This window comes from Sebastes umbrosus, chromosome 16 (genome assembly GCF_015220745.1).
Source record: "Sebastes umbrosus isolate fSebUmb1 chromosome 16, fSebUmb1.pri, whole genome shotgun sequence".
NCBI lineage: Eukaryota > Metazoa > Chordata > Actinopteri > Perciformes > Sebastidae > Sebastes > Sebastes umbrosus.
The window spans coordinates 8,304,931-8,327,193 of NC_051284.1; the positions used below are offsets into that span (position 1 = coordinate 8,304,931).

General features: G+C 39.3%; 1 long non-coding RNA gene across 2 annotated transcripts in view; it reads left to right on the forward strand.

Annotated features, from left to right (window-relative positions):
• Window positions 1-22,263, forward strand: part of LOC119474808 — a 408,694-nt gene that overhangs the window by 191,406 nt on the left and 195,025 nt on the right. Inside the window, exon 4 of one of the 2 annotated variants that reach the window (XR_005203667.1) lies at window positions 8,702-8,913. The exons of the other annotated variant lie outside the window; for it this stretch is intronic. This is a non-coding gene — a long non-coding RNA (uncharacterized LOC119474808). Of the gene's footprint in view, window positions 1-8,701; window positions 8,914-22,263 lie in introns of those variants that run through there. 2 annotated transcript variants of the gene reach the window in all.

Genomic DNA, 22,263 nt, shown 5'->3' on the forward strand with positions numbered 1-22,263 from the left:
CATAGAACCCATTTTCATTCACATATCTTAAGGTAAGAGGTCAAGGGACCCCTTTGAAAATTGCCCTACCAGTGTTTCCTTGCCAAATAGCCTTTTATTCTCGACCTCCCTGTATAGATGCCTGTAATGCCTTAATTGTTTTTTATGTGCCATAACCTTGAACAAAACTCAGTACAAATACATTTTAATTTATTTAACTTTTGGAGCGTTATTTAGCCTCCTTCATGACATGCTAATATGACATAGTTGGTACCAATGGATTCATTAGGTATTTAGTCACTTGTTAGCAACCGCATTTTTTAAGACACATAAAGGCTTCAAAATTCACAAGTGGGGTATGTATTGATTTATTATATGTCTTAGAACAAAACGTTAAAATCTCTTCTGCTTATGTTATCCACAGACCTTATTTCAGGCGTTCAATTAAAAACCCATTGACTTCCAGATGAAGGAACCGGAAGTCCTACAATGCTAACTCATTTCCGGGTTTTAGGACTCTTGACAAATGTAGAAGCTAGTGTATCCATGTGTGTGTTTGTGTGTGAGCATAAGCGACGCTTCGGCTGCTTTCCGTGGTGCTGATCAAAGGATGGTTTGCAGGACGGGTAGTAGGTGTGTTTTGAAGTGGGGTTGTATGAGGTACTAACTACTTGTGTGTGAACTGCACTTTTAAACATTTTATATTAGCATTTTTGACCAAAGTATGGAATAACAATGGCAGAAATGTTGCAAGTTTGCGTGTGTGTGTGTGTGTGTGTGTGCGTGTGGAGAAGCTTTCAAGTGAAGTTTGAAAAGGTACAGCTCTGGTTTGTAGCTTTGTGCTTGGACAAACGTGGGAAAGTGATTTTAATTGAATCTGAATGGTGTCAACTCAGACCTGTGTGCTGGCAGGTTTTGCGTGTGTGTGTGTGTGTGTGTGTGTGTGTGTGTGTTCATGGCTGCTGTGTGTCGGAGTGCAACGACGTCTGTGCCTGTGTGTTTGTATCCGTGTCCCAACGGGGCATCTGTTCCTACTGTCTCTGAAGTAACAGCAATGAAAAATGGAGCTTGTCATTCGGCTGGCCTACTTTTCACACGAGCAGCCTTGTCAGCAAGAAAGGTAGATTTCAAGTGATCCCTCGACGTGCGCACTCACACTCACACGCGCACACATGTTTCCAGAGTGTGTTGATTGCATTAATTGTTAAAGCGTGTGAGTGTTCGTGCGAATGCAATCGTGTTATTTTAGAGATTTCTCCTGCGTGTGCGGGTGTCTTGTCAACGTGATAAGTGCATGCTGAGAGCAGAGTGTTCAAATTGCGTATGTTTGACAGGTCATGTGTGTGCGTGCGAATGCATGCCGGGTGGCCCGCCACTTCACATGAATTCTCTTTAAGGGAAACGTCTGCCTTCGTCTCCCTTTCCATGAATCTCCCTCCGTGTGCGTTTCTGCGTCAAGTGTGTGTACATTTTCTCCACTGAAGATGCTGCTGTGACGGCGAGACAGCATGTCAGTGTGTGTGTGTGGGTGAGCGTCTGTGTGTGTGTGCTAATGTGCCTGCTGTCAGCACGTCTTCCTCCCTCACCAAAGAGCCATTAAAACCGTGATGATGATGATTGTATGAATGCATGCTGATGTGGTACATTCATGAGGTGCACATGTGTGTGCCAGGTGCCGTGTTGAAGTGGGTGTTTGTGTGTCAGATGTAGTTTCTTGATTAGAGAAGGTTGCATGAAGTAAGTGGTGATGTCACCGGATGTGTGTACTCAATGCGGATTACCGTGGCGGATGATCAGCACTTAAGATAGAAGTGTTTGTGTAGGAGTGTGTCTACTGCGGTTAACAGCTGTCTCTTGCTAGATAGAGAGTTAACTTTATTAAAAAGCTAAAAACCTGAGTTCAAATACATGTAACAGTAGGTACTGTCAGCTTGGTTATAGAGTGATGGTTCTACCTTTTGTAGAAATAACAAGTTACAATCTGTATTGGGTTGCACCAGCAATTTGTAAACAATAGGGCTGTCAATCGATTAAAATATTTAATCACGATTAATTACACATTTTTTTATCGGTAACACTCATTTTACAGGTCCGCAAATGTAATGGTAATTAGGTGATAATAAGCAAGTAACCTGTTTGAAATTTCTTTGTAATTGCTGCCAAATTACCTCAATATTTACCTCAAAATGTATCAAAAATTACTTTATTATAAACAAGATTTAATAATAATATGTTGAAAAAGCATATAATGGTTAAAATAGGGCTCTTAGGCTTGAGAAGCGGCTGTGCGCTGCTCATCATCTGAAGTGGAAAACCAAAACTAATAGAAGACACTTCTGATCAGACACAAATCTCACCACTGTGTGACTGTCTACACAAATGTAACCTGGTAGCTAATATAATGATTCAAGGAGTTTTTTAAGAAATTTCAAAGAAGATTATTCTGCTAATTATTATCTATTTATCAGCAGACATGGAAATAAAGCCTATCAATTAACTTTTTTTTTTTTTTTCCTGGAAATGTATTAAATAAATTACCAGCAATTGAGAAATAGCAGAATATAATTATTAAATGATGTTTACGATAAAGTAATTTTCGATAAATTTTGAGGTAAATATTGGCGTAATTTAAAGAAATTTCAAATAGGTTACTTGCTCATTATCACCTAATTACCATGACATTTGCGGACCTGTAAAATGAAGTGTTATCTTTTTTATCCGTTCAAAATGCACCTTAAAGGGAGATTTGTCAAGTATTTAATACTCTTAACAACATGGGAGTGGGTAAATATGCTTGCTTTATGCAAGTTATTTTGTGAATGACACTTGCCCATGAATGGAGCAGAACACGTATCATTATATTATAGCAATATGCAAATTATCACAGCAAATACGTATGTGCAGCTGTCATTGATCAAGTTCAAGGAATTTAAAAGAAATGTATGCCATTATCCAATGCGGCACACTTGTGCTTAAGTGACCCCTCGCTTTAAAAAGGTTTAGGGTAAGCATGTGTAAATGTTCTTGCATGAGGCTCCATAGTCCAAACTCACACCTGCAGTTCAAGTTAAAGATAGAGTTGTAGAAGGAAAATTGAGTGGAAATTGACACGTGTTGCTGGACATTCGTGAGAAAACGCACGAAAAATGAGGAATATCTTTTCGTAAGAAATCATATGAAACGTCGTATGAGGATACTTTGGTGCTGTCTCTAAAGCTTTTTTTCAACCTGATAGTGTTATATACAGTATACTGTATGTGTTATAAACTGTACTGTATATATTGTATTCATTTTAAACAACTAATGAGCATTTCTTTTTTTTTTTTTAAAGTTATTTTTTTTGGGGGCATTTTCCATTTTTATGACAGGACAGTGGATAGAGTCTTGAAAGGGGGGAGAGAGAGAGTGGATGCGGAAAGGGCCACAGGCCGGATTCGAACCCGGGCCGCCGCAGTCAGGACCAAGCCTTAATACATGGACGCCCGCTCTACCAACTGAGCTAACCCAGGCGCCTAATGAGCATTTCTTAATCATTAGGCAATGTTATTTATGCTTTAGCTCACCTTAGCTTGACTGACAGTGTGTCACTGACTTGCCATCCTCAGATGTGATTAATGATTATAGCAGAGTGAGAGGTGACTGGCAGCCATGTCAAGATAGCTGTAGCCATGAGTAGTACTGACAAAGCGTTTAGGGACAAGATGTTCCAGAGCTGAGCCACAGATAGATACGGCTAAACTTCATCTCACAGTATTTATGATATTTACATTTTTTTTTAGACGTTCACATGTTACATTCATTTGTTTAGCTTTAATTTTTTTATTATAATCTCTCTTTTTTTGTTCCTCATTTTTATTTCTCTCAGTCTTTTGTTTTCTTTCTTTGTTTCTGTCAATGTTTTCAATTCTTTAATTCTTTCTCTTTTTATTTTTTCATTCTTTGTCTTTCAATATTTTCAATGCTTTCTTTTTTCTTTCTTTCAGTGTTTTCAACGTTCTTTCTTTTTGTTTCCTCATTCTTTATTTCTTTCAGTATTTTCATTATTTCTTTCTTTCTTTCTTTCTTTAAAGGTTTTCAATGCTTTAATTTGATCAGTTTTTGTTTTGTCATTCTTCATTTCCTTCAATATTGTCTTTCTTTCTCTCAATGTTTCCAATGCTCTCTCTCTCTTTGTCTTCTCATTATTTATCTATTTCAATATTTTCTTTCTTTCTTTCTTTCGTTCTTTCTCCTCAGTCCAACCCACTTCCCTCTGTTCGTTGCCCTGCAGTACCAGCTATTCCCCATTCACCACAGCTCCTGTTTAACTTAAGTGAAACTGATCAGGCAGATACAGATAGCACTTCCCTTACTTTCCTCTCCATCTCTCTCCTTTTTATTTTCTCTTCACCACCCACACTCCCTCTCTCCTTGATTCCTCATGCATCCTCCACTTCCTCTCTCTCACTTCTCAATCTCACGCATAGTATATGAATTTCTCTACCAGTCCCTGCCCTAGCCCTTTGTTCATCTAACTGAAAGCGATAGGGCAGAGCCGCATAGCGTGCGGGAAGTGCCATGTTGTTTGCCGAAATGGGACAATGATATATTCATCACGGCACAGACAATGAGAATCGTGAGAGAGAGAGAGAGTCTAATTTAGCTCTGCCAGTAGTGTGTGTGTGTGTGTGGGTGGGTGAACATATGTGTGAGCTGTGTTTCATGTCATTCAACTGCCCACTTCTTCAACTGTGACACCTTCCATAAAAGTCTGTTGCGTGCCAGAAAGCATCACTGCTTCTAATGCGTGCTCCTCATTTGTCTCTCTCCGTTTTAGTCCTCCATGTCTTTCATTAGACTCCTTTTGTCTTGTAAGATGTCCCAAAATTCACCTTAATGACCATCATTGTGCTTTTCAAACGGCAGGTCACTTCAATATACTCTGTATAATAATAATCAGTCAGTCTCACTCGATTGCCATGTCTGTGGGTTAATGTTCCATTCCGCCATCTTCAAAGTTTTATGAAATATTAGCTTTCTGCAACTGCTTCATAGAGTATCATGACATTTTTCATGATATGTTAGTTCCAGTGACTACAGTGGCTATCCAGGCTAAGAGGAAGAGTCGACAGAACATTGTTAGCTTTTGCTCCAACTAGGGCTGTCAAAGTTAACGGGATAATAACTCATCAACGCAAAATTGTTTTAACGCCACTCAATTTTTTTAACACATTAACGCAATCAATCTACCGGAGATTGTAGCAGGCTCAATTCTAAAGCCAGAGAGAAGATACTGGCATCATATGAAACTAGAAAACCTAAAGAATCCATTGGTACAACCATGCCATACTAGCTTGTCGGAAAGGAGGCTAAATAACGCTCCAAGCTTCCACTAAATTTTGGCGAGGAAAAACTGCCCAGGCCATTTTCAAAGGGGAACCTCGACCTATGACCTCAAGATATCTGAATGAAAATGGGTTCTATTGGTACCCACTTTATGATAATCACATGCAGGTTTGGGCAAGTCATAGTCAAGTGAGCAAACTGAAAGCTGTTGTTGCCTGTTGGGCTGCAGTTTGACATTTTATGATTTGAGCATATTTGTTTATGCTAAATGCAGTACCTGTGAGGGTTTCTGAACAATATTTGTCATTGTTTTGTGTTAATTGATTTCCAATAATAAATATATAATGTAATGTAATATAAATATGTGATTAATTTGAGATTAATCGTGATTAAATATTTTAATCGATTGACAGCCCTACTTTCCATACTTTACTGTATGTGTAGTGTTAACCAGTTTGGATTTAAAATGTGAGGGTGCAGGTCGTATCCATGCCGACCCTCCGCCGTTTTCAGCTTTCTCGTTTCAGCTAACTGCGGTTTGTTTTGGTTGACGAATACGGAACTGATATGATGTCATTACTCAGAATACAACAATAAAAGCAGTACCTTCCTTCTACCTCCACATAGACTCAAATGAAGCAATTATATTGATTCTGACATTAAAAAATCTATTTCCATATCGTTAAAAATAAATAGATCATGATACATGGTGAATCATTTTTTTTCCCACTCCTACCAATCAGACGGGCTCAAGTTCCCTTTCATCATGTCCCTTCGAGAGATGCATTCTTGGAATTGTTCATCACAGAGACAATGATCCCGCAATTGCAACACTCTGTGTTAAAGCGTTATGACTGACTCAGGTTGGTGGGAAGCCAGGGTGGGTAGGCTACCAATAGGGGGATGGCTGGAATACTTTTATCGTGAAAAAGTTACAGGAAGTTGTTGAGTTTCATTTACCAAAGTGGAAGGACTGAATTTAATTTGTGAATGAAAATGGCATTTCTGTTAGAGAAGAGAAGGTTAGAGCAGCAGGGAGGTGAGTATGACACTACTCTGTTGTTGTACAGATGGAATTGTACATAACACAACATGTATAAAGACAACAGGCAAACATGGAGGAAATGTTTTGAGCTTCCATGAACTGGGAAGCAGGTGAAATTAGGAATAAAAGCCCTTCTCTAGGGCACCTGGTTAGCTCAGTTGGTAGAGCGGGCGCCCATGTAACAGGCCTCAGTCCTGACCGTGGTGGCCCAGGTTCGAATCCGGCCTGTGGCCCTTTCCGCATCCACTCTCTCTCCCCCCTTTCCAAGTCTCTATCCACTGTCAATAAAAAAAATGGTAAAAATGCCCCCAAAAAATAACTTAAAAAAAAAAAAAAAAAAGCCCTTCTCTAACATAAGTCTGTCCCGCTAAAGCCCTATCAGCCACTGAGGTAAATAAAGGTGGTGTATAGTGGGAAATCCTGGTTTCTTTTAGCTATTGGAGCTTGTTAGCTGCTCCACAATCTTTGTGCCCCCGGGCTAAATGTTCCCATGTTTGGTAATCACTGCTCTCAGGTCTCCAACCACCACATACAATCATTGTATCCTTCAGAAAGCCTGGAAAATACTCCATCACCGGACTCAAGGGGCTCCCCTCTAACATCTGTGCTGCCTTAGTTACAGAAACTAACAGGTGCAGGGCAACTGTCATACCAGCTTATTTAAAGGTGACATATCATGCTCATTTTCAAGTTCATACTTGTATTTGGGGTTTCTACTAGAACATGTTTACATGTTTTAATGTCCAAAAAAACACATTGTATTTCTCATACTGTCTATCTGAATATACCGGTATTCACCCTCTGTCTGAAACGCTGCGTTTTAGCGCCTGTCTCTTTAAGAACTCCTCCCGAAAAAGCCCAGTCTGCTCTGATTGGCTTGTGAGAAAAATATGGTGCACCTTTGCAAATAAAGTTCCTCAAGCTGTAGGCATTATATTCTAATGAGCGTGCATGTGACATAGGAAGGGGAACCAAATCTGAATGGCTTGTTGAATCAAATGTTTTCTGATCTAGACAGCCCACATAGATATAATGCCCCCCCCCCCACCTAGCGGCTGAAATGTCACTACATTGAGTCCACAAAAGGTCCAATAAAAACATTTCTTGTTAGATATTTTAAGTAATGCAATAAAATAAAAATTGTAAGAAATTAATCTGAATTCTATTTTAATTGGTTTTTTTTAATAAATACAGGTTGTGTGGTGCAACGATAAAAGCTCCCTCTCATACGGTGAGCCAACAGCAGCTAGCTAGCTATGAACAGTTATGGACATTCGGCATTTTCAAAAAACGTCCGATTTCTTGTAAAGCTTCAAAAACAGAGCCGCCTGAGGAATGTGAAGACACGGACACACAAACAACCAAAGCAGCGGAATAGCAAGCCCAGCTAACCCAAAAGCAGAGCTACCGGCGGCATTGGGGCCGTCCTGTAATGCCTGACGTAAGCCTATGTGTGATATACAACCCGCCACTATCAATCTGCAGCTGTTCTGTATTTCTACTAGGGATGCACCGATACCATTATCGGGTCCGATACTATGCTCATGTACTTATACTCGTACTCGCAAAATGGCTCCGATACAACGGCGCCGATACCACTTTACGGCAGCGTGACGTTAACCTCTCGTCAGTTGAGCAGGTAACGTTAGGAGGGGGACTTCCCAGCCTGCCGTGTGTCGCTCACACCCTCCAGCTGGCTGTTAACGAGGGTCCTTTTGTCAAAGAGAACTGTAGCTGATGCGGTGGCAGTCGATCAACATTCCGCCTTAGCGTAATCGTGCCTGGAAGACATTCAGGTGCAGCTCAACCAGCCTATAAAAAGACGAAAGCAAGACGTGCAGACCCGCTGGAATAGCACGTACTACATGCTACAGTCTCTCAACGAGCAGAAGCGGGCTCGCGGAATATTTGGGTCCGAATATGACGACAATCTCACAGCTCACCAGTTGACTCTTCTGGAATAGACTCTGTTTGAGGAGTTAACCTGAAAAGTGAGCTCCTCTGATGCTTTGGCATCAGATGGGATTCTTGCTGTGACAGTGCTTCAGAGACTTTTGACCAAAGAAACACGAGGACCATGGCATCAAAACAATGAAGGGAACCTTAGCTGCAGCCGTCAAGAGACGCTTCACTGACACGGAAAAAAAACTACTCTACTGCATTGCAACTGTACTCCAGGTCCGTCTGTGTATCTGCTGAGCATGTGAGCATGATGAAAAGAAAACTTTGCCATTAACTTTTACATAATCAATTTACTTTAAGTGATTTGAAGTCAATATATTGACATTCATCCTGAAAGTTTCAGACTAGCTTGTCTGTTACCAGCTAAACATATTATTTTATCTGTTTTAGGTACAAAGATCATTTTTTCTCAGACATCAGCACAACGGAGGCCAAGGAGATGGTGATGCTAGAGCTGCAAATGGTGTCTGGAGGAGAAGGCAGACAGGTGGGAGGATCTGGGGGTCCTAAAATGTCAGCAACAGCATCAGGCTGTATATTTAATTTGTTACAGTCAGAAAGTGTGGAGCATCTGATGAAAATAAAACATGCTTTCAAAGACATTGTTAGGACTGTAATGGTGTTATTAAGTACTCATATCGGTACTCGGTATCGCCGAGTACCCAAATGTAAGTACTTGTACTTGTACTCGGTCTGAAAAAAAGTAGTATCGGTGCATCCCTAATTTCTACTAGTGGAAGTTGTCAACCCTACACACACATTTAGCAGGAATAAAAGTCATTATGTGTGGCAGGGACTGGGAGAGGCTGCACAGAACGCCACTGTGGCCGGTAGTAAACAGAGCAGCAGCTGGGAGCGACATGTCTTGCTGCCTTCACTTGCACCCAGATTCCACAACGGATTTTTGCTCTAGTAAACACTGTCGTTGCACCACAAAAACTGTATTGGTATTAAAATGAATGCCCAAAAAATGGTCCACTTGCGACCTCCGGGCACTCGCAAAAAAGGGCCTCTCTGATATCAGTTAAAGAATGTTTGCCCCCCCCCCCCCACCTCCAAATGTATGACAAAGTGAGCTTTTCATGATATATCCCCTTTAAGTCTGGGAAGCTTCCCACCATGTAGCACGTCTTTATACTTTTATACATTTACTATCTCCTTTGTCTTATCGTGTGTGTGCTCTGCTATACGTATACTTTTTAATTGCTCCACTGGGGATGAATACAATCACTGAATTGAAGGGAATTTATTCTCACAGCCCCGTTGAACAGTGTGCTTTTGAAAGTCTGAAAGACTGCTTAATTTTCTTTCTCAATGCTGCATCACGTACCGTACCGTTTTCATTCTCTCCATCTGTCTCTTTCCCTTCTCTCTTAGCGGCCGTCTTCACTGATAGCTCTTTTCAAATTTCCCGTCTTTGATGAAATCATAATTAAGTATCCTAATTACTGCAATTAATCCAATTGCCTACGCGTGTTAATCAGGTGAAAGCATTGCTCGTCTTGTTTGTGGGCATTGTCTGAGTTTATGAGTGAGACACTTGCTGTTTATAAGGGGATTATAGCGGAGTGTGTATAGCAGGTTATGAGTGATACATGTGAGGGAAATGTGAGAGCTGGTTAACTTGTGGAAGAAGAAGTTTCAGGAGACCTGGATGTCTTATTCAGAGGCATTTATTGAAGCTTAATCTGGGAAAATAGAGATATGCAGTATAAGTGAACTACTGTGTATTGCCACCAAAATCTGAAGGCTACTTCCTGGTGGGGAGTATTCAACCCGGTACAACTTTATAATAAACATCATTTATAAATGGTAAATTGATAGTTAATTAAAATGTAGTTAATAGTTATTTTACTGTTAACAAACCGTGAAATTATAATTAATAATGTGTACTAATTATTAGCAATTATTTTAATAGTTTATAGTTGCGCACATTATAACATTGTTTTTACTGTTTCATAAGTATTTGTTAATGATAATAAAATGATTTGTAAACCTTTAAGAAATTGTTTACAAAACATCTGTAAACATTACATAGATAGACATTTGTTACACTTTGCTAATTGTTAATAATTGGTTTGTAAACCGTCTATAATCATTATTTCGATGACTAGTTGTAACTGATGATTATAATACCTTGTTAAATGGTTAATAAATACTTTGTAAAGCATCTATAAACATCATTTAGATAGATAGTTAAAACTTTGTCAATGGTTAATAATTGGTGTCCGGTCCATCCATCTATGTAATGTTTATAGATGTTTTACAAACAATGTCTTAAAGGTTTACAAATCATGTATTAATTATTAACAAATACTTAATATAATATAGAAATGTTATAATGTATGCAACAATAAACTGTTAATAAATACTTTACTAATGTAATCAGAATGTAATTGCTATCATCTCTTATCAGCTATGATACAATCTATCATTTCTAAACTAATTATTTCATATTACATAAATTACTGATAAAATAACACATTATAACTTTATTATTTACTTTAACTTGTATTATTAATATAATAATTAGTAGACATTATTAATCATCACTTCATTGTTTGTTAACAGTAAAATAACTACTAACTAAGTTTAATTAAGTATCTATTTACCATTTATAAATGATAGTTATTTTGTAAGGGTTACTGTACAGCGAGCTGTTCATTGTTGTGAAATAAACCCTGACAGGGCGATGCGGAACCCAACGTGAAGCCCTAAATGGGTTTATCTCACAACAATGACCCACTAGCTGTACATTATCCCACTTATTACTGATGGCTACTTACTTAAGAAATCAATAATTTGACAGTCTGACCGTAGAATACCACGATTAACCAATCAGAATTTATTCAACAAAGCTGTGTAATAAAAAGTGTTAACGAAAACTCTATTGGATATTGGACCCTAAAAAGGAAGCTATCCTTACCTAAGTCAATTTGTATGTCCCTCACGTCACATTCAGTGCATTCTAAGGGGAGACGGTCTGTCTGGGACAGAATGCAGTCTATCTCTCTCTTGGTCTCCTGGGGGACAAAGGCAGTCCAGCTTTATCAGCTGCACCGACTGCATTCCTTCACAATACAGACACTTTCATCTTCTCATAGCTTTACTTCCTACCTTGAAAGTCAATTAAGACACTCGGAAGAAAAGCTTTGGTGACAGTAAGTAAATAAAACGTATTTATATAGCACTTTTCACAGACGTTAGACACAAAGTGCTTCACAAGGGCATTAAAATATTTATAAAAAAAATAAAAACTAAGATAAGTGCACCATAAGTTAAGTATGTGATACGGTTAAAGCAATGCAAAATGTCCTGATATAAGAATCGTTCTTTTTGAAAGACTTAACAGTGTTAACTCGGTTCGCAAGGGAAAATCTTGCTTCTGTATTGTGCATGCGGAGTTGTGCATAAGAGCCAGGTTAACTTCGAGAGCCGCAGCTCCACACTCATCATTCAGCGTGACTCACGCTCAGCACGCACCCCCTGAGCTAAAGAACGAGTTGTTCATGAGCAAACCAGCCTGGCCACACTCCCAGGGCGCCAAATACAGACGCTTGGGCAGTAGCCCTCTCCGCCATGATACCGATGCACAAGGTGCCCTTTAGCATTTGTATGACACTAACGCCAATGTACAACCATCCGTTTCATTATTAGACGCTCATAGCAATGGATGTACAGTAGTATTAAGAGTGAGAAAGTCCTCCAAGGACGGGCGGGAGGGATGGTGGATGTGTCAAACAAACACTTTTATTCAGGAGACCAGTGTTTGTGTACGTCTGAAACCAACAGTTGAGTGATTTTTACTGACAGCGTTATGTCACGTGACTCTACGCCACTGTGGTTATGTCCAAAGCTTACTTGACGTTATAAGCGTAGTCATTTTAATCCAAACTGGGATGTTTTTTCCAAGTGGTTTTGTTGCCTAACCCTTACCACCGTTAACCAGGTTTTACAATGTAAATTCATGCACGAACCATCAGCGCCTAGATACTACGCAAAAGGCTATCCCCGGGGTCATTATAGTGACGGTGGGGGCTTCTACCTAAGTGGCAAAATATGAGTAGTAGGGTAAGATCATGTTGGCACAACACACTGACTGAGCTGAAGAACAAGTGAGAGCTGCTGCTCAGCAACAGACTCTCGTTCAGCAGGCAAATCCAGTAGCACAAAGCACAACCACTGAGCCAAAGAATGATTTATTGCAAAAGGTACCTTTGTGACTGCTATTTTGCTTGTAATCAAGTTGTTTATAAAGACAAAAAAGCAAATGGGGTTTAGGTCAACCTAATTTGCTAACACTAACCATACCAAAAGAACCAAAAGAGTCGCTCATGAGTCGGTTGGTTAGTGGCGGGTGAACGTCACAAACCGGGTTACTTAAAAGAACCGGCCTTCTCATTACTAATTGACAAGGTAGTGGTGATGGAAACACAGTAGCCATGTTACCGTCAGCTCTCTGCAGTAATCTGATTTATTGAACAGTTTTTCTTAGATTTAAGCAGAAAAATGACTTGGTTAGGTTTAGGGTTTAGGTTGGGAGGGGGTTTGCGTTAATTTTATTAGTTTGTTAATGATGGCCGGCCTTCGTTATCATGGCGATTATAATAACCATAAGGTGATAGAATGATGGTGATCATAAAAAAACAATGTTGACTGCCGGTTGGAAACGAAGCATTTTAAACAAATTTCTAAAAAAGTCCAGAAAACATGACACTTTAACATGGGAGACTGCAGTTCATTTTCCGTTTCCAACTGACAGTCATTATTGCACTCTTAACCACGTGTTTATTATTGTCACCATGATAATGAAGGTCCCCTTTAGTCATTTTAACTTTTGTAGCTTTTCTCCAAAGTCAAATGACGTCGTCCTGCCGATAGGGGCGTCAGATCAGGAAAAACTTTGTGTTCATTCCTGTCATTCTAAAAAAACACTTACAAGTAATGTAATTTTTGTATGTATATGTCAGGAGTTCATCTTTCACAACTTATTTTCTCCCACTAACCCGCTTTCTTGCTAAATGGTAAATGGACTATCGTCTGATAGCACTTTTATCCAAAGTACACCAATGGCAGCATCCTACACTATCATTACCTTCTATATCAGGAAACTACAAAATGCATTAGTGCTCTTATATCACTGCCACAAATGCAGCTGTTCATACTATAACCTAAATGGACCATAATACATTTGAAGCAGAAAACAACCTAAATTCATCAAAATCCATAACAGCCTGCATTAAACACTGAAATAACAACGACAGAATTAAAGATGGAGTAAGCAGATTGGAGCAAATATGATTTAAAAAAAGGTTATTTTTATAAAACGGTCACTATACCCTGACAGTAGTGCATGAGACAGGTAATCTGAAAAAAAATCATGTGCTTATGTGTCCTCCGGTGCTCCTAACGGCTTCTGAAAGATTTCACAGACCGGAGGAAAACAACCAATCAGAGCCGAGCTGGAGCCTTGTCGTCTCTGAGCAGCTGTCAATCACTCACAAACTTTGATCAAACGGTCAAACTAGGCAGCGCTGATCAAATATGAATCAATATTCTGTTACTGTAATGCCTATTTCTGGACTCAAATGTTTTCAGAAACATCTTGTAGTGTACTGTTTAGCTGTAAAATGAGAAAGTTTGTGACTCGACAGCCATGTTGAGATCAGTTGAGGAAATACCAAGCACCGCCCACCAGCCGGAGCAAACTTTCTCATTTTACAGCTAAACAGTACACTACAAAATGTTTCTGAAAACATTTGAGGCCAGAAATAGGCATTACAGTAACAGAATATTGATTCATATTTGACCAGTGCTGCCTAGTTCGGCTGTTTGATCGGAGTTTGCGAGTGATTGACAGCTGCTTCCATTGAACGAACAGCCAATAGGAACGGTCTCTCTCTGAAATGACCTGCGATTGGCCAAAGTCTTCCGTCACGCGTCTAGATTTTCTAAAGCCTGAAAACAGAGCCATGGGGAGGTGCAGAAGTCTAGTTTTCTCTCAGAACACTTGAAGAACAATGTGCTGAAAGGTTATTATGGAATTTTTGCCCAATGATGCCAAACATATTCTGCCTACGGCCGCTTTACAGCGTTTTTTTTCACACTATAAAGATTGAAAGTGAAGTGCTGTAGGTGAGCTGCTCTACCATTACTGAAAACTTACATCATGATATACCTCTGTGCACAGTCTGATGAAAAGGTGAAGGGTATAGACGTTACTTGATATGAACCTGTCTTCACATTTTTGCACTGCGGCTACAGTAGACACCTCAGTAATAATCTGTGTGTGTGTGTGTGTGTGTGTGTGTGTGTGCGTGTGTGTGCGAGTGTGTGACATTGCTTCAGAGACATCCTGTTCCCAAAGTACAGCGGCAGGTCATAATGATGTTTCCAGGCTCTGTCTCTCCCTCCCGCTTTCTCTTTCTGTCTTTCTGCCAAACTAGGACAAGGACATACATGGACAAAGTAGTGCTTATTAGTGTCCTCCCCTGGACACACGCACACACGCACACACACATGCAGTAACACAGTCTCTTGCCTGAAGGTGACTGCGGGAGATGAGAGGAACCAGTCATTTTGCGACAGTCACCCCCTGTTTTGTCAGATAAGTACAGGCCATCCAGATGGCACAGTAGGCGAGGACCCATGAGGCTTTACTTCCATGTACATAGTCACTATTTTAAATTTTTTTTAAAGGCAGTGAACCAGTGTTTGAAAAAGCTGTAGGACAGACAAGAGAGGATAGATTTGTTTTAATGAGCTGCAGGAAGACAGACAGTTTGGTGTGCGAGTTGAAGATTCCACTGAGATACGATAAGCTTCGGGGAACATCCAGGTACTTTAAATTCTGCATTGTTTCAAATCCCAGCTCAGACTGTGATTTACAGCGTGGAGTCTGGGGCAGCTATTTTCATGAAGTAGAGGCGGGTAGCTGCTTCAAAACTTGTTTGGCAATAAGCGCTAGGATATTTAAGTTTTCAAAGTAGAACTCCAAATAAATCAACCAAAAACAAAAAAGCAAAATTATTTAATTACAAACAATTATTAATTAAATTTTAAAAACTGGAAAACTTTAATCAGAAAACGGAGCACAACACATAACTCTCACTATTTCAAAAATAATCAAAAGATATACAGGATATATGGTAAGTATAAATGGTGCTAACCCCTGTACAGTAATGGTGGGAAAAGAATCCATTCACAAATTTGTTTTTTACGATTTTGAAATGTATTTTTTTAATGTCAGAATTGATATATTTGCTTCATTTGAGTCTATACGGATGTAGAAGGAAGTAACTAGTTAGTGACATCATATCCGTTCCGTATCTGTCAACCAAAATAAAACGCAGCGAGCCAAAACAACAAAGTAGAAAACGGCGTAGGGTCCGTGTGGATACGATGTGCATTCTCACATTTTAAAGCCAGACTGATAAACACTACACATACAGTAAAGTATGGAAACACTTTAGGTTTCACACATTGCCAGGATAAGCAGAGCTACGCACAATAGCTAAAGCTGCCTGCTAACTCTGCCATGGACAGGAAAAGTTATCGAATTGCGGTCAAGCCAACCGTCACTCTCATCTCTGTGGTCAAAACCAGCCGACGCTACAACTGTAGAGCACCCATATACTGACATTTATGTTAAATGCATTCAAACGGCCCCGATGGAGCTGACCATGGATGTATAAAAAGAACAGAGCTAACGGGAGAGGTCAGAGCTAGTGACAGACTTGGTGAAGTTAGCAGAAATATACACGTGACTACATCCGGTTTTTAAAATAATGTGTTAACAAAGGGAACTGTATAAACAAAATACATATATGGAAATAAGATTGATTGTATTATATTCACCAGAAGTATAAAACATCCCATGTCCCTTATAAATAAAAAAAAACACCACTAATTTCATAAGGAAATGTCTTTATTGTTTGATTTTTAGGTTGCTGGAAAAAATTGAATAAATAATGCCTGACAATGACTTATATATTTGACTTCTGGATATCTCTGACTACATACATGCTGAAAATCAAACATTTTTACCATATTAATTTAGATATTTCCCAAAGTAAAAGTGTATGATTCAACTTCTGTTCCCATGGTCTAGTGTTAAAAAAGTTAACAAAAATTGCAAAAAGTTCTAATATTGAATCGTAAAAAAAAATCATATTATTGTTTATTGAATATTGAGGCCCTCTGTGGTGCATTGCTATGTTAGTTCTGAAAACTGTAATAACCACTGTGGAAGTCCTCGTGCTATATCCTATACAAGTATCTTATATAAGATCTGTATCTTATACATCCAGCATGCATCACTGCCACAGGCATTGTTCTCCAGAGTGTTGGATAATATAGCCAGATTAGCATTGCAAATAGAGGACCTAATCAATTAATTACGACAACACTTTTTGAACCATAACCACTGAATGAAGAGCATTGTTTCTGAGACTTTCTTTCTGGGACTTCTCTCTCTATATAGCATCTTATCAGTCATACATAATGTTGACTAAAAGTAGCTACTCTTCTGTTCATTATAGGAAAATGTATGTCAGGTCTGTTGATCCCAATCTGTGAACCCAGTCGCACCAGTATACAGCATGTGTGATGTTTGGATAAAAAACAGTCATTGCGCACACAGCAATAAGATTTAGTGCAGCAGCGAGGGATTTGAAAGTTTGTTTTTGCCTCCTCTCATGAGGTTTTTGGCGCTGCGTGCTGCTGGAAGAAGAGGCAGGAGTGACTCGGCTGTAAAAGTTGTTCCGGCTCCTCCGCATATTTTATCACGATGAAAAAAATCCATTATTATTACTATTAATATTCTACCAAAGAGATAGGCTTAAAGATCAGTTCCTTTTGTATTACAATATGGGTTGTGTCTACAATCATGCTGGTCTCACACACCGTTCGTCGCTATACTTAGCACCAAAAAGTAATGCATTGTAATGTGTATACATTCCATGTAATTGTGAACCAGGAAGTATAAAGAGCAACAAATGCCGCATGGGGAGGAGGTCGGGTTGGATGTCTGGGTTCAAAATCAACGGACTTTCAACCAAGAGGCTGCTGTTAGTACCCTGTGTGAAACCGGAAGTCAACGTGGCATAAGTGGCACATAACTTACATACTTTAGTAACACCACTTCTGTAGTTATTTTAACCCAAACATTGACTTATTCGTCATGTAACTTCCGTACTTAAGTAACGTCACCTCCGTACTAATTTTAACCCAAACCACAGTCTTTTCCTAAACCTAACCAAGTAGTTTTGTTGCCTAAACCTAACCAGGGTGTTACCTGTGAAGACTGTAGTATACTTTGAAAAGACTGTATGCATGTAACAAGCATAAATTCATGTGTTGCTGTACATTTGTAGGAAAACACACAACAAATTAGGTATAACTTTTCATAAGTTATCATACGAACCCTTGTATGAAGATACATTGCTACACTATAAGGGCTGCAATTGTTATCCAGACCATTCAGTCTGTTACGATTGAATAGAAACACCACTGTGCACCAGTTGCAGGTTGTGGCTCTAAGGGAGTCAAAATGCCATTTAATAAACAGATTCTGGCCATTTCTGTCCCCTACAGTACAGACCCAAGTGCTCTGTCCTGTGTAGGTCTTCTGAAACATGCAAAACCACCAAAGGTATGAATCAAATCCAGTAGTTAATCACATAAGAATGGTCTTTAACAAGCTCAAGCTATAATGAATTCACACTGACTGACTGACTGACTGAGTGATTGATGGCACACCTCCACAGTTTAACCAATCAGGGAGTAGACTCTCACTCCTCCCCCACAGGTCGGTTAACCAGCTGTCATTAGGAAAGATCACCTGTCACTCACCGCACACATTCACTACCAATTAAACTACTGCACTAACTGACAGTGTGTGTGTGCATATGCATGAGTGTGTGTGTGAGAGAGAGATACACTGTAACATCAATTAATATAGCTGTGCAGCAGCCAATAGTAGCCAGTGCGTGTGTGTGTTGCATCCAAAGGGAGTCTCAAGCAAATTCATGAGTGTGTGTTTCTGCCAGTCAGTCAGCTGATTCTGAGCAGTCAGGATGATGACACAGCTGGTTGACATCTTTGGTCTCTCTCTCTCTCTGCTTCCATCATTCACTCTCTGTCCAACGTCTCTTTTTCCATCTCCTCCACCCATTCCTCTCCTCCCTCTTCTCTCTCTCTCTCTCTCCACACATCTTTTTCTTCTTCAACCCCACCTTCTCTCTATTACACCCAATTTTTTTGATTCCGCGTCGCCTTTGCTTTTCACTTCCTGCCTCGCACTCTCTCCCTCTCAATCAATGTCACATATAATTAACGCCTACAGCTTTAGCTCGACAGGCCAATTAAAGTCAACTGTGGGATCAACCGTTTGATGGCCACCTACCTGGAAGGAACACGCGAGACTCGGTGTCATTTGTCAATGTCCCGTCCCGGCTTTAATACTCATCAAGTCCAGGCTCACAATAGAGTTTGGAGGTACAAAAAAAAGCGTCATTCATTTTACGAAATGATTATTAGCATAAAATTATAGTAAATGAGCTATTTTTAAAGCGGCTTTAATGAATATTTCTATAACGACAGTAGATCACATGGCCACTTGTAGAAAAGGGGTGCTCGCAGTGACGAACCATAGACTGTATATAAAGATGGACGACGCATCTCCACTTCCTCCCTCCAATGGGTTCCTTAAGTTTTTCTAGTTTCATATGATGCCAATATCTTCACTCTAGCCTTAAAAGATGAGCCCGCCACAACCTAAAAATCACAAGCTGCGTTAATGTGTCAAAAAAAAATGAGTGGCGTTAAAACAAATTTGCGTTAACGCATTATTATCACATTAACTTTGACAGCAAATAATTATAATATCATAGAATTAAGGCAATACTGCTTAAAAAGCTGTTTAAAAATAAAAGCTGCTTTAGATTTCAGAGCTAAATATAAAATACTTGATATAATTTTTGTTAGGGGGGAAACGTTTCAATATTTGGGAAAAAGAAGAATCAGTACATACGGTAGTGTTCATTATTAAAAAGACTGCATCATCACTGTCCTGGATATTGCTGTTGCAGTTATTGTTGATAAAACATGAATGAAGAGGCACTTGAGCTGCTTAATGTCCTGCCATAATCACCATGATATATTAAACATAACCGGTAACGCTAATAAGGTCATTAGCTAAGGTAATTAGCCCAGGTAATTAGTGCATTCATTAACACATTTTTTTTATGTCAACGTACTTGTTGTAACATATGCATGAGTGGAGTTATTAGCCATGGTGGTGGGATATAAAAAGGGTCTGTTTTGATAGAATCAGGTTTCAAAGAAATGCAAATGAAACACAAAGAAAAAAAAACATATTAATGTATTTTCTAAAATAAAGGAGTCAAGGTTCCGATATGCAATAAATCGAAGTTCAGAGATAACAGAGATAACAATTATCTTTGTTTTTGAATGCTCGCTCAGCCGTCAAACTGAATCAAACTCAAGCTAAAGTTTTGACTCCCAAGAAAATCAGCAAAGAAAAAAACAGCTCTGTGTTTCAGCACGGATAATAGCCTCCACAAAATCCACTGTTTCGGTTGCCTTTAAAGCTGGAAATACTCTAAGGTATATCTTGTGTAGGAACTTTAAAGCTTTTCTATACTTCACAAAATTAAAGCTGCATTCACATCATATGGGAATAACCTCCACGTTAACTTGACAGCTTAATACTGCTACTAGACGATCATGTATTTTTTAACCCGTTTGAGGAGATCAGACCACTAGATTGACGTTTGCATGAATGTTGCATGACTGTTGGTGAAAAATGTCCAACAAAACTTGATCAAACATCAGCATGAGAACCAAAACATTGGCCTCGGAGGAAAGTGTGCTTATTCACTTCCCTCAGTCTTAACTTCAGCAAACTTTGACTTACAAGCTGCTCTAACCTCTAGGTCTCCACCTAGAGGTTAAAACTAGGAATGTCAATGTTAACGCTATAATGCATCAATGCAAATTTCTTTCAACGCCAAAAATGTCTTTAAAGCATTAACCCATTTAGCGATTTTAAGGTTGTAGCAGGCTCAGTTTTAAAGCTAGAATGAAGATACTGGCAACACATGAAACTAGAAGAAACTAAGGAATCCATCGGTACCAACCATGTCAAACTAGCTTGTCGTGAAGGAATCTAAATAACACTCCAAACTTATGCCAAATTTTGTCAAGGAAAACTGGCATGGCCATTTTCAAAGGGGTTCCTTCACCTCTGACTTAAAGATATGTGAATGAAAATGGGTTCTATGGGTACCCACGAGTCTCCCCTTTACAGACATGCCCACTTTATGATAATCACATGCAGTTTGGGGCAAGTCATAGTCAAGTCAGCACACTGACACACTGACAGCTGTTGTTGCCTGTTGGTCTTGAGTTTGCCATGTTATGATTTCAACATATTTTTTATGCTAAACAATGCTCATTGTTTTGTGTTGTAAATTGATTTCCAATAATAAATATATACATACATTTGCATAAAGCAAGCATGTGAGCCCACTCCCATTTTGATAAGAGTATTAAATACTTGACAAATTTCCCTTTAAGAAACATTTTGAAAAGATAAAAAATGTGTGATTAATTTGCAATTTATCACGATCAACTGTGGACATCAACTGACAGCTCTAGTTAAAACATTGATGTAACACTACCAACCCAAGCCCACTGTCAATTGTCCTGCCAGGATAATGATATATCATTTACGGTAATTACTATTTTCCCCCAACAGTGCGGAAGGACAAGTATTATCTTCATCATGATATTACCATCTAACCCCAAACATTCATAATTAAGCTCAACAGAGATTAAGTGTGTTGTGGTTGCTTGTGTAGATTTGTTTACTCCAAAATAAATATGAAAGCAAACAAAAAGCAGCCAGGCTGAGCATGGTTGTGTGGTTTAATTACATATTACAGCTTCCTAATATGTAAACAGGTCCGTGATATTAGGCCCTCTCGGTTTTTATTATTCTCTCTTTCTCTCTACATGTGTGTGTGTGTGAGTGTGTTTCTATCCTGATGAATAAAGAAACCCTCTCTGGCTAGTCTCTGTTGTCTTAAATGAATGTATTCATTAAAGTTCTGGTAGGAGGAAAAAGTCAGTGCAAATCAGAGGCTGCATAGAGTCAGTTTATTAATCCCCGTCCCCACCAGCCTTGTTATAGCAAAGCTGCAATGAGAAGAAAAACGCCTAAAATAACAAACCCAAAATTAATCAAGAGTAGCTCCTCCACCATAAGGCTTATATGCAAATATCTGGTATCCTTTGATAGGTAAGAAGCTAAGGAATATTAATCTATTGTAAGTAAACTAAACTATATTACCATTCCAGAGTAAATGGAAATACAATAAAGGAAAGAAATGCAATCTTTATCCCCGCCATTAAAATCAATATCCAATGGATAAGGATGCAACTGAGTGAAAATAAGTAAATAAGCGTATTTCCCAAAATATTTAAAGGTACTAAATTTCAAATTCAGAGCATATCTATGATTGAGGGATTGCCTCCCCTTGGCTCTCAACATGGCGACGGTTGAGCCAGCAGCTAACGGCGTTAACAATGCAAACGACCAGCCCGTTCTCATTCCCAGGGCATTAAATACCAAGTCTTTGTCACGGCCGTCAGCGTTCGATACCGCCGCATACTGCACCCTTTAGCGCCGGTATGAGTTGCACCCGGCATTCCATTAACTATAATGTAAAACTATCCGTGGCAACAGTAAACACTCTGAGAAAGTGTGCCGGGAGTGTGGTGATGTAGTTTAAAGAGTGAAAGAGATACACCAGACAGGCAGGAGGTGAGGTGGATGGGTCCGCTGGGAGGAGACCGCAATTCGTGTCCTGTATGTTACGTTACAATCAGCTGTTCGTTAGTGTCCCGTGTTCACAACGTTCAGTGTC